Here is a 14468-nt window from a genome sequence, read left to right as displayed (position 1 = left end):
TTTAATTAAAATTCAGAGTAAATGAAAATTCATATATGGAATAATACATTTTAACATATATGGAATAATCATTTGATTATAATCTATTAGACACTGAAATGATATTTTACTTTTTAGAAAACCAGAAAGAATGCTATTTAGCACCAATTCTCCCAAAACCTCTGTCACTACAGTTTCAACTAAGAAAATACTGAGAACAAAATTTTTCCAACTTAAATTTAAAAGCACAGAAAGCCATTAAGTGTCCATCAACAGAAGAATAGAAAAAATGAAGTTTATACATACAATGGAATATTATTCAGCCACAGAAAGGAATGAAACTGTTATATGCTACAACATGAACCTTGAAAACATGCCAAGTGAAATAAGCCAGACACAAAATAATTAATATTGTATGATTCTGCTTATATGGGATAGCTAGAATAGGCATAGGATTCGTAAAACAGAACTCAAAGCAGAGCTTACTAGAAGATGAGAGAGAAAGGCAATGAGGATACAAAGTAATGGTTTAATTGGTATAGAATTACTCTTGGGAATGATGAAAAAGTTCTAGAAATAGATATTGGTGATAGTTACACAACACTGTATAGGTACTTAATGCCACTGAATTATATGCTTAAAAATGGTTAAAATGGTAAATGCTATGTATATTTTACCACAATAACAGATATCAACATGCTGAAATAGAAAGTGCCAATAAAAGTGAGGGAAAACACTGCCAAGAAGCAGGAATGTTTGTTCCCAAATCTGTTTTTTCTGATTGTAATTTTTATAACATAATTATATTAAGAAATGAATGAAGTGAATAAGAAGAAAAAAGAAACTTGTTGCTATAAAAACTAGGTTGAATGTTTTGCATTCAATGAAGGTAAGATATAAAAAGCTGCTGCTGAATTAGTTTTAGGTAAGACAACCATATAGTCCCCAACTTTGGGTGGTTTGACCTATGATTTCTTTACTTTCAGATGGTACAAAAGCAATACACATTCAGCAGAAACCATACTTCAAATTTTGAACTTGGTCTTTTTCCAGCCTGGCAATATGAAGATACGCTCTCTCGACGCTGGGCAGCAGCAGGGAACCATGGTTCCCAGTCAGCCACGTAATCACAATGGTAAACAACCAGTACACTTAAAATCATTCTAACCCATACAGCCATTCCACTTTTCACTTTCATATAATAGTCAATAAATTACATGAGCTATTCAATACTTTATTATAAGACAAACTTTGTGTTAACACAATTTTGCCCAGCTGTAAGCTAATGTAAGGGTTCTGATCAAGTTTAAAGTCAGCTAGGCTATGATGTTAGGTAGGTTGGGTGTATAGAACACATTTTCGAGGTGAGTATAGGTATCCAACTCTTATTTCGGCTTGGGTCTGATCTCAGGGTCAAGAGATCCAGCGCTATACACTCCATACTGGGCATGGAGCCTGCTTAAGATTCTCTCTCCCAGGGCACCTGGGTGGCTCAGCAGGTTAAGGGTCTGCCTTCCACTCAGGTAATGATCTCAGGGTCCTGGGATGGAGCGGCTGGCTGGCTATCTGCTCGGCAGAGTCTGCTTCTCTCTCTCCCTGTGCCCCTCCCCCCCACCTTATATTCTCTCTCACTTGCTTTGCGCTCTCTCTCTCAAATAAGTATATTTAAAAAAAATAAAAATAAAAATACTCCCTCTCTTCTCCCTTTGCCCCTCCCCCTCCCCTAAAAAAATGTAAATGCATTTTTGACTTAGGGGATTTTCAATTGATGATAAGTTCACTGAATGTAATCCCATGGTAAACTGAAGAAGATCTGTACTGGAAAAATCATATTCTGAACAAAGCTGCACTCCTATTTCATTAGTAGTTCTAAGTTCCTGTACCATTTCAATGAAAAAAACAACTAAAAATCATGGAGGTCACATCACTGTTATAGTTTAAACATAAGAAGTCCAAGCTCTAACTAGTCATCTCTAACTTTAGAAAAAGGCTTTAACCCTATATCAAAAGACAAAAGACTCACTAATGAATTACATTATATAATTTTTAAATTAAAATGTTTATAATACACATTGATTTTTGTGACTCTATTATTTAATTGATTTTTAGTTAAGTGACCAACTTCTAATCTTGGGCCTATCAAGCTTATACAATGCATACCTATACTCACAGAGTTGTTGAGAAGATTAAAAAATGAAAATGCACATAGAAATACTAATTAACATACTGCAAGGCATATAAAAGTGCTTAATATATGTTATGTGTCATTATTAATTATTATTAATGGGTAAAGAAGGAAGCTATTAGAAAACTATTCATTAGGATCCATGTAAAGGGAATGTTTCAGAAATGCCATAAAGATGAATTTCCAGGACAAAAAAAGCCTCTTGGCATTATAATAAAGGCTCTACATTTCTAGTTATAAATGAAAAATACTCTCTAGTCATTGGACTCTCTAGAATTGGATATCCCAGCATAAAATTCTAGACATGATACCACATGATATGATTCAGAGATCAAGCAGAATTGAAAAAGAATATTGGCTCCATACTTTCCCAGCTATATGAACTTGAGCAAATTCCTTAACTTACAAGAGATGACATTTTCCACCTTGAAATACCACCTCAGTGCTGTTGTAAAGATTCAATTGTGTAGCATATACAACAAGCAACCAACATATATTTGTGATGCTCATTTAGAAAGAGAATACTTAAAATATCCTTTAAACGTAACAGTTTGATAAAAAAGGCTTTTCAAGATCTCTAGTTTTTCAGTCTATAAACATCAATTATCAGTATAAGGATAAGACATGTGCCATGTCATCTGAAAAGTGGAAGGAAGAACTAAATAGGTTTAGTATGAACTCTAGACGCCCCTGGATAGGCGTGTCAGTCCTAACACTTACTACTTCACCTCAGATAAATTACTTATAATCTCTCCGTAACTGCTTCCTCATATACACAAGGATTAATACCTATCTCATAGAGTAGATATGAATAAAAAAAAGGAATTAAACATATGAAAATATAGTAAGAATATACAAACAGTGCCTGACACATGGTAGATGCTCAATACCTGCTCATTCTCTAATTGACTGAACATCACTCAGATATATAAAGACAGAAGCTGAGACTCACATTTTCCTTTATCTTATACAAATATGGAATGTAAAAACAGGTATTCCTTTTTCTCCTTTGTGGTAAAATATATAGAACATAAAAATGACTATTTTACTCATATTTAGGTATTTAATTCAATGACATTAATTACATTCACAGTGTTATGCAACCATCACCCATATCTATTTCCAAACCACCCAAACTCTTTACCCATTAAGCAACAACTCCCCACTTCCTAATTCCCCCCAGCCCCTGAAAACCTCGATTTATGTTATATCTCTATTAATTTGTCTCTTTTAGATTATTTTATTTAAGTAGAATCATACTATGTTTGTTCTTTGTGTCTAGCCTATTTAACTCTGCATGTTTGCAAGGTTCATTCATATGGTAACCTGTATCAGCATTTCAGTCCATATGGCTGAAGAATATTCCATTACACATATATATATTTTGTTTACTCATTCATCTCTTAATGGACATTTGGGTTGTTTCCACACCTTGACTTTTTTGAATAATGTTGCTATGAAAATTAATATAAATAAGTACCTATTTCAGTCACTGTTTTCAATTATGTGGGGTATATATTTAGGGTAGAAGTGTTGAGTCATATGGTAATTTGATCTTTTTTTTTTTTAAGATTTTATTTATTTGACAGACAGAGATCACAAGTAGGCAAAGAGGCAGAAGCAGGCTCCCCGCCAAGCAGAGAGCCCGAGGCAGGGCTCGATCCCAGGACCCTGGGATCATGACCTGAGCCAAAGGCAGAGGCTTAACCCACTGAGCCACCCAGGCGCCTCTCTGTGCTGAATCTTTTGAGGAACCACCAAAATGTTTTCCACACCAGGTGCGCCATTTTACATTCCCACCAGCAATGTACAAAATTCTAATTCCTCTAAATCCAAAGCAACACTTTGTTATTTTCTCTTTTTTGGGGTTCGTTTGGACTTATTTATATCAGAGCAGGTATAAAGTGGCATCTCACTGTGGTTTTTATTTGCAATTCTCCAATGGCTAATGATGTTGAGCATGTTTTCATGTGATTCTTAGCCATTTGTATCTCTTCTTTGGATAAAAGCATATTCAAGTATTTTGCCCATTTTTCAATTGAGTTCGTGGAAGGGGTTTTCTTGATATTGAGCTGTAATAGTCCTTTAGATATTCTAGATATTAAACCTTTTTCAGATATACGATTTGTAAATATTTTCTCCATTTTGTGGGTTCCCTGTTCATTCTATTCAGAATATTCACTGAAACACAGGTTTTTAATCATGTCTAGTTTATGTTTCTTACATTGTTGCCTATGTTTTGGTGTCATACTTAAGAAATTATGACCAAATCCAAGGTCATAAAGATATACACTTATACTTACACTTATACTTTACTTATACTGAATTGCTGCAATATCATGATAAAACATTAACAGATAAAGGGTTCCTTCTTTTTTTTTTAAGATTTTATTTATTTATTTGACAGAGATCACAAGTAGGCAGAGAGACAGGCAGAGAGGGGGAAGTAGGCTCCCCGCAGAGTGGAGAGCCCGACACAGGGCTCGATCCCAGAACCCTGAGATCATGACCTGAGCCAAAGGCAGAGGCTTAACCCACTGAACCATCCAGGTGCCCCTAAAGGGTTCCTTCTTATGGATAAGCAAAGAAAGTAGTTTCTTTTATAATTTTATTTTTTTAAGATTTTATTTATTTATTTGAAAGAGAGAGAGAGATCACAAATAGGGAGAGAGTCAGGCAGAGACAGGGTGGGGGAAGCAGACTTCCTACTGAGCAGAGAGCCTGATTCGGGTCTTGATCCCAGGAACCTGGGATCATGACCTGAACCAAAGGCAGAGGCTTAACCCACTGAGCCACTCAGGCACCCAGAAAGTAGTTTGTAAGATGGAATCTACTCCTAATGAAGATGCTGTGAAACCTTTTGAAATGCCAGAAAAGGATTTAGAACATTACATAAACTTAGCTGATAAAGTAGCAGCAGGGTTTGAGAGGATTGACTTCAATTTTGAAAGAAGTTCTACTGTGGGTAAAATGCTATCAAACATCATTGCATGCTACAGAGAAATCATTCAAGAAAGAAAAAGCAACTGATGAAGCAAATTTCACTACCGTCTTATTTTAAGGAACTGCCACAGCCACCCAAACTTAAGCAACCACCTCCCTGATCAGTGCCAACAACACGGAGACAAGACCCTCCACCAGCAAAAAGATTACGACTCCCTGAAAGCTCAGATGACAGCTAGCACTCTTCAACAATAAAGCAGCTTTTAATTACAGTGTATGTACATTATTGCCTTAGACATCATGCTACTGCATACTTAGTAGACTACAATTTGGTGTAAGCTTAACATTTATATGCACTGTTCCCAGTCAGATTCATTTGACTTGCTTTACTACAATATTCACTTTACTGTGGTGGTCTGGAACCTGCAAAATCTCTGAGGTATTTTGCTGAATAAAACCATGTCACCTGCAGACTGAGATAGCCTGACTTCTTCTTTTCTAATTTTAAAGCCTTTCATTTCTTTTTCTTGTCTAATTACTCTGGCTGGAATTTCCAGTACAATATCGAAAAGAAATAGCAAAAGTGGGCATCCTGGCTTTGTTCCTGAACTTAGAGGAAGTTTTCAATTACCATTGAATTTTCAATTCACCATTGAGTATGGTATTAACCATAGTTTTGTTATAAATGGGCTTTATTATGTTGAGGAAGTATCCTTCTATTCCTTGTTTATTGAGTGATTTTATCATGGAAAGGTATTGGAATCACCAAAAGCATTTTCTATACCAATTAAGATGATTATGTTTTTCTTCCTCCATTCTAGCAATGTGGTATTACTAGATATATTATATCTAAATATCTACTAATAATATAATTTATATATTATATTACATAGATGAAGTTTTATATATTGAGCCATACTTGCAATCAAGGAATAAATCACTTTCATATACTGCTGGCTTCTGTATGCTATTTTGTTGAGAATTTTTCCATTTATACTCATCAAGGATATTGGTCTGTAGTTGTCTTTTCTGATAGTTCCCTGCCTGGCTTCAGAATCAGGGTAATACTGGCCTCATAGGAGTCAGGAAGTACTGCTGCCTCTTAAACATTTTGGAAGAGTTTAAGGAGAAATCATATTAACTCTTTACATATTTGAGCAAATCCACCAGGGAAGCCATCTGGTCTCTGTCTTTTCTTTGTTGGGAGGATTTGTATTACTGGTTCAATCTCCTTACTTGTTGTAAGTCTATTCAGATTTTCTACATCTTCTTGGGTTTGTTTTTGTAATTTGTGTATTTATAGGAATTTTACCATTTTATTTAGGCTCTCCAGTTTATTAGTGTATAATTGCTCATCATTTTCTTATAGAATCCTTTTTATTTCTATGAAGTTGGTGGTAATGTTCATGCTTAAATTTCTGATTTAGTAAATTAAGTCTTCCCTCTTTTTTTCTTAGTATACTTAAGTTTGTCATTTTTGTTAATATTTTCAGAAAAACTAGTTTCTCTCTACAGCTCTTTTTTCCGTTTCATTTATCGCTGTTCTGATCATTACTGCCTTCCTTCTGCTAACTTTGGGTTTAGTTTGCTCTTCTTTTTCAAGTTCCTTCAGGTATACATTTAGATTACTAATTTCAGATTTTTCTTCCTTTGTTTTTTTGGTTACTTTAGATTTTTCTTCCTTTGTAATGTAAGCTTTCACAACCATGAATTTCCCTCTGAGCATTGCTTTTGTTGCATCTCATAACTTTTGGTATATTGCATCCTAATTTTCATTCACTTCAAGGTATTTTCCTATTTCTCTTATGATTTCCTCTATGACCCACTGATCGTGTAAAAGTGTTTTGTTTAATTTCCATATATTTACATGTTTTTGAGTTCTCCTTTTGTGACTGATTTCTAGATTTGTTTCATTGTGATCACAAAAGACACTTGAATCTTTTTGAACTTACTACTTATTTTGTGGTCCAAATATGGTCTAATCTTGAAAATGTTCCACATGCCCTTGAAAAGTATATATTTTCTGTTGTACAGTGTATTACATAGGTCTGTTAGGTATAATTGGTTTAGAGCATTATTCAAGTCCTCTATTTCCTTGCTGATCTTCAGTCTGATGGTTCTATTCTTCACTGAAATGCAGTATTAAGATCTCCAATTATTAATGGAGAACTATCTATCACTCCCTTCAAGTCTTTCCACTTCTGCTTCATATGTTACACTCTGTTAAGTACATATGTGATTATAATTGTTCTATTTTCCTGAGGAATTAAAAGTTGCATCAATACATAGAGAGCTTCATTGTCTGCGGCAAAACTTTTGACTTAAAATTGATTTTTTTTTGACAATATAGCTACTCCAATTCTCTTTGGTTTTTAGCATTTGAATGGACTTTTCCATCCTTTTACTTTCAACCTCATTCTGTCTGTATCTAAAAATGAGACTCTTGGGGCACCTACATAGTTCAGTCCATTAAGCATCTGCCTTCAACTCAGGTCATGATAGGAAGTATTGGAATCCAGCCCTGCATCAAGTCCTCACTCAGCAAAAAGTCAGCTTCTCCCTCTTACCCTCCCACCTCTCATGCTCTCTCTCACACTCTCTCTCAAATAGATAAATAAAAATCTTTAAAAAGAAATAAAATAAAATGAGACTCTTATAGACATTATATTCATGGTTGATTATTTTTTTATTCATTCTGCCAATCTTTGTCTTTCAGAGTTTAATCTATTTTTTTTTTTTTTTTAAACTAGACTCCACACCCATTATGGGGCTTGAACCCATGACCTTGAGATCAAGAGTTGCATGCTTGGGTGCCTAGCTGGCTCATTTGGAAGATCATGTGACTCTTCATCTCCGGGTTGTGAGTTCAAGCCCCATGTTGAGTGTGCAGATTAGTTAAAAATAAAACTTTTTTTTTAAGAGTCACAAAGAAAAATAAATAAATATAAAATTTTTAAAAAGTCAGAGAGTGCCTGGCTGGCTCAGTCAGTAGAGCATGCAAATCTTGATCTCAGGGGTTGTTAAGTTCAAAGCCCATGCTGAGCAGGGAGCCTACTTTAAAAAAGAAAATGGGGGCGCCTGGGTGGCTCAGCGGGTTAAAGCCTCTGCCTTCAGCTCAGGTCATGATCCCAGAGTCCTGGGATCGAGCCCAGCATTGGGCTCTCTGCTTAGCTGGGAGCCTGCTTCCTCCCCTCTCTCTCTCTCTGCCTGCCTCTCTGCCTACCTGTAATCTCTATCTGTCAAATAAATAAATCTTTAAAAAAATAAAAATAAAAATAAAATAATAAAAATAAAAAAGAAAATGGGTCACATGCTTTACCGACTGAGCCAGCCAGGTGCCCCAATTAACAATCTTAACTTGAAGTAACCACTGATAGGGATTTATTTTTGCCATTAAAAAAATATTTGTTTACTGCACATCTTCCATGTCTTTTGTTCCTCAATTCCTCCATTACTGCATTTTTTGTATTTTATAGATTTTATGCAGTATACCATTTTATTCTCTTCCCATTACTTTCCTGCACATATTTCAGTTATTTTCTTAATGGTTACCATGGAGACTGCAATTAACCTCTTAAACTTATAATAGTATAATCTGAGTAATATAGTTTCAACAGTATACATTCTGTTCCTGTATGTCTCTACCTCTTCTACTGAAATTATCAGATTTCATTTTTACACATTATATGCTCATTAACATAAATTTTTAATTCTTATTCTATACATCTGCTTTTTTAATCACATAAGAAAAAATAAGGAGTTACAAACCAAAAATGAAGTACAACTGTCTTTTATATTTACTTATGTAGTTATCATGTTTTTTCTTCATTCAGCTTTCAGTTACTAGTCAGTGTCCTTTTATTCAGCCTGAAGGACTCTTCTTAGCATTTCTTGTAGGGCAGGTCTACTAACAATGAATTCCCTCAATTTAAAAAAAAAAAAAAATTTTTAATTTTTTAAGTAACCTCTACACCCAGTGTGGGGCCTGAACCTACAACACCGAGACTGAGAATCACATGTCCACTGACTGAGCCAGGCAGGTGCCTCTCCCTCAATTTTTGTTTATCTTATTGTTGCCTTCATTATTGAAGGACAGTTTTGCCAAACATAGAATTCTTGGTTGATATTTCTTCTCTCAGCACTTTAAATACATCAGTCCATTGCTTTCTGGTTCCCATGGTTTTGTATGAGAAATCAATTGTTAGTCTTATCAAGGACCCCTTGTATGCTAGGAGTCACTACTCTTGTTGCTGCTTTCAAGATTTTCTATTTGTCATTGGCTTTTGACAATTAACTATTATGTGTCTCATTGTAGGTCTCTTTGAAATTAAACTACTTGGAGCTCGTTGAGTTTCTTAGATATATAGATTCATATCTTTCACCAAATTTTATACATTTTGGTCATTATTTCTCCAAATATTCTTCCTGCCTCTTCCTTTCTCCTTTCTCCTTCTAGGACTACCATAATACAAATCATGTTCTCTTTTATGTTATCTCACAGATCCTTTAGGCTCTATTCACTTTTCTTCACTCTTTTTTTCTTTCTCTTCTCAGACACAATAAGTTACTTTGTCCTATCTCTAGGTTCACTGATTCTTTCTTCTGCCTGCCCTCACTTAATGTTGCATTCCTCTAGCATATTTTTTAATATCAATTATTATATTTTCCAGCTTCAGAATTACTATTAAGTTACCTTCAATAATTGCTAAATCTTTGTTGATATTCTCAATTTTTTCATACATCATTTTCTAGAATTCTTTGTCTCAGTTGCTAGAACTTGTAGTTGTTTGTCTATGCTTTCCCTTAGCTCTTGAAGCATATTTGTAACAACTGATTTAAAATATTTACCAATGTCTGGACTTCCTCAACAATTGTTTCTAGCATTTTTTTTTTCCTTTGAGTGAACCATTCTTTCCTGTTTCTTTGCATAACCTTGTGTTTTTTGTTGTTGTTTTTGAAACCTGGACATTCAGATGTTTTATTTTAACATGGTAACTTCTATAATTATTAAAGGTCTAGCTCGTGGGGTGCCTGGGTGGCTCAGTGGGTTAAAGCCTCTGCCTTCGGCTCAGGTCATGATCCCAGGGTCCTGGGATCAAGCCTTGCATAGGGCTCTCTCCTCAGCGGGGAGCTTGCTTCCTCCTCTCTCTCTGCCTGCCTCTCTGCCTGCTTGCGATCTCTGTCAAATAAATACATAAAATATTTTTTTTAAAAAAAGGTCTAGCTCGTGTTCAACCAGTGTTTTGACTGATATTTCCTTAAACACAAAGAGCTTAAAAACAAAACAAAACAAAATGAAATGAAATGAAACAAAAACAAACATTTCTCCTAGTCTTTACAGACTGGTTTTGTGCTGGAGTATTCCTTTAATACTTAGGCATGCCATTTACAACTCTGCCTTGGCCTTCACTTCCTGCAACAAGCCTAGACAGGAGCCAGGGAAAGTTTAAGGGTTTCTCAAGGTACTTCCTGAGCATGAGACCTGCCCTGGGCATGAATATGGCTTTCTAAATTCTCCTGTATACACTGGCACTTTGACTGTTCCAATTTCCCAAAGGAATTCTTTACCTGACTTTTCTTCTCAGGTCTAAGGTATGACTAGCCATAATCTTTTGCCCCAAGCATCTGCAGGTTTCCATTTGCCTTACAGTGCTTCAATCAATGTCCACTGCTTCTCGAGCCTCAGTTAGGTGAAACAGATGGAAGGACCTTTCATCAATCCTTCAAGAAGCTCCCAGTCAGGTTAGAATAGGCAAGAATGATAATTTTTTAATAAACTCTGCTTTGCTCCCTCTGGAACCAGGCTGCTATCTTCATGACTGTTGCCAAGCTGGAGAGGGTAGGGGACACAAAAAAGTAAAAATGCCACAAAGCTTTCCTACCATTTTTTAACTGCCTTTTCCTTGGTTCAACATTCGCTTGGTTGCTCAAAAGCAAAGATGTTTTTCCAGAGTTCTGGCAAAGTTGGTTCTAACAGTCTCTGCTTGTTTTTTTATGTTTCTATTGAGTAGTAAGATTTTGGAATTGCCTATTCTGATACTTTGCAGATGTCACTCTAAATATTTATACTTAAAGACCTAAAAACTCATTATAAAGAAGACTGAAATTTACTAATTCAACATTTATTATTTGGGTATCATTTTAATCTAAGGAGATACCTCTAGTGAATATTTCCAAACTTCTATAGAAATTCATGAATTGTATTAATTGGCTAAAATCAAATACAAGCAGTCACATTAAAGATTAACTTAATGGATACAAATTCTGAGATTTCTTTGAAAACTATGGCTATCACTATCTCTTGTTTGCTGGCAAGTGTTAGATGGCAATGAAATACTAGAAAAACTCAAAGAGCTTATTATTCTTAATGCTTCTCCCCTCCAAAAATGTTATTGTAGTTTTAAAAGATGCACATGACAGAAATTTTATTCCATTGGTAAAATGACTTGGGAGTTATTTTTATGGAAATAAAAATACCATGATTTCAAGGCGGTACTTCACAAAGAACATATTATTCAGCCAAAAACAGTCTGATATCTAGGTGTTTCACCTAAGTTTAAGAAACATTGTTAAGTAGAATGCAATACTTAAAATATTAAAATTTAGATCCATTAGAACTCCAAATTGAAATAATTTATGTAACTACTTTTATAAACACAAAGAACTCAAAAATACATTCATGTATTTGCTAAAGTCAATTAAAATTATAGCTGTTATGATGAAAATATAAAGACGTTATCATAAATACATGTATACCACTCTAAAACATTTGTCAATTTTTACTAACAGAAGAGAGGGAAAAAACCCCAAAACCCTACAACTTTAACTGCAAGATCAACCACTCAATCAAATACTATATTTGAAAGAGAAAAAAGAAAAAAAAAATCCAATGAAAATCCATCAATCATGAACAGCTCCATTCTAGGTCTTGTGAAACTTTATATAATATTTCTAAATTGTTAGTTCACTAAAACTATAGCATACTCCATAGCACACCTCATCAAACATCAATGGGACATGAAATAAATTTACTGAGTGGGTGGATCAAGGCCAACATGTATATAACATAATAGTATAGAACAGAAAATATTAATGTGTACTGTACATAATACTATGTATTGCTTCATAAAACTTTTATTCTACTTTATGTATATATGAAAGCCATTCTCTTTCTACTATACCACAACACTATTCCATCAGAAAAAAAGAAGCTAAAATAAGACACACCCTGCTACAATACATTGAGCAGAGGAAAGTATACATAAGAAAGTATACTGAAATAACGTTCCTTTGTAATTACTTAATGTAATTTAATTACTTAAGAAAGTTACTTATGGATGAAAAAGATTTAGATTTTTTTAACACTTTTACCAGGATTATTACCTCATATATAACTATAATTCAGAAACCATAAAAATCTGAATTAAACATCTAATTTATCATAAATTACTGGGTTTCAAAATACCTTACATTCTAGGGAAGATTTAACATAACTAATCTCAAAGTTGTAAAGATAGATAAATTCATGATACTTGACTGGCATATTTAAGTCTAGCTCCTTAAAAGACTTTTTATTTTCCCTCTATTTCAACCATAACTATGGATCTTATTCTTACAGGAACACCCTTAACAGTCTGCTCAACTGGTACCTATTCATCTTATATCATATTTAAATATGCAACAAATTTAGTCCATTTCTTCATAAATACACACACCTTTAAAAATGTTTCATTGCGAAGTATAATTTGCTAGGACATTTATATCACAAAAAAGTCATACCATGTCAATAAAATTTATAATTTCCCCATTAAAGATTATTTTGTTCTAATACATTTAAGAACTCCATATTGCAGGGCACTTGGGTGGCTCAGTCGGTTAAGTGTCTGCCTTCGGCTCAGGTCATTATCTCAGGATCAGGCCCTGCGTTGAGCTCCCTGCTCAGTGGGGAATCTGCTTCTCCCTCTCCTTCTGCCCCTCCCCACTGCTCATGTACATGCTCTCTCTTTCAAATAAATAAATAAATAAAATCTTTAAAAAAAAAAAAAAAAAACAAGCTCCATGCTGCTAGTGAGTAATCCTATATATAACAGAAATGGACCAGGACAAATATTAAACCAAGTGACACTGCTATTGCCCAATTTCCCTTTGCAGACAAAGCAGACTTCCCATATACATTTTCGCATTCTTAATATATAAATTAGACTGACACACTCAGTACTATTTAGGACAGAATATTCTCAAATTTCATCTAATACCAAGCTTTCAGTTAATTCATATGTAGTGTTTAAATTTAGAGCTTTTCAATTTATTTCTAAGTTCATCTCAGATCAGATTTAAATCTAGGCCTTTACTGATACTCCGTTTTTATTGGGAAAAGTCAGAACAGCACCCCAATTCTGAATTTAAACATTAATCCTCACAAAGTTCTTTTTTTTTTTCTCACAAAGTTCTTGAATGAAATTATTCATTCTTTCTTCCAAAAATGTTTGCCAAAGGAACGGTAGGTAGAATGGCAAATGTGCCTGGCCTCTGCCCTCATAGAGCAGGTCCCTTTATTCAAGGTCTTTCAAAGGAGATCTTTAGTCTATCAGAGTGGAATAGTGGAAAAATGGAAGAAATTTTGAAGAACCCAGGCTTTAAATCCCAACTCCATCATATCCTAAACATTAGGTAAATTAATTAAATCTCTCCAAGCCTTAATTTCTTCCTTCACCAAATGAGTTTAATACCAATTATTTCACAAAGTAATTTCAGGGGTTAAATGTTAAAATACAGTAAGTGCCTACTACAATAGTGGGAACATTAGTAAATATTCACAAATTCAGGGCCTGGCACATGGAATCCATTCAATATTCACTGAATAAATAATCCACTCTGAGACAAGAAATCTTAAATGCCATTTCCAAAAGAAGAGCATCAAAGAAAAAACACAAGTAACAGGATTTTTAATACAATTATTGGTCTAAATAGGAAATTACCACCCTTTACTTCATTTATACTCTTTAATTTGGACTTTGTTTATGCCTTAAAACATATATTTTAAAGCACATAAGCGAATCATCTAGTAACATAAGAGAGGAATTAAAAGTTAATTTTTAAAAATGTCATGCTGACCCGAACTGCACACTACTGGTATCTAAAGCAAAATTTGGTATAAAATTTAAGTAACAAAAGAATAAAAAAAGGGACAGAAGTTCAGGTACTCACTACAAAACACAACAAAGTTAACTTATCAATTATAACCATGACATTCTAGTTCACTAAAACAAACATTTATGGGTACAAAAAAAAAGATGGCCTATTCTAGTCTCTGCACATTATTTATAACATAATAATCTTTTAAAGCAAACATTTTGAGTTA

The 14468-nt window shown here is 34.2% G+C and overlaps 1 protein-coding gene across 1 annotated transcript in view; it reads right to left on the bottom strand.

Annotated features, from left to right (window-relative positions):
* FBXL17 (F-box and leucine rich repeat protein 17) overlaps positions 1-14468 on the bottom strand; it is a 512415-nt gene that overhangs the window by 472757 nt on the left and 25190 nt on the right. The gene's annotated exons all lie outside the window — the stretch shown is intronic.

The sequence above is a fragment of the Meles meles genome, chromosome 3 (assembly GCF_922984935.1).
Source record: "Meles meles chromosome 3, mMelMel3.1 paternal haplotype, whole genome shotgun sequence".
Lineage (NCBI taxonomy): Eukaryota > Metazoa > Chordata > Mammalia > Carnivora > Mustelidae > Meles > Meles meles.
Note: the sequence above shows the minus strand (reverse complement) of the source record. Positions and strands in the feature narration are given on the sequence as shown.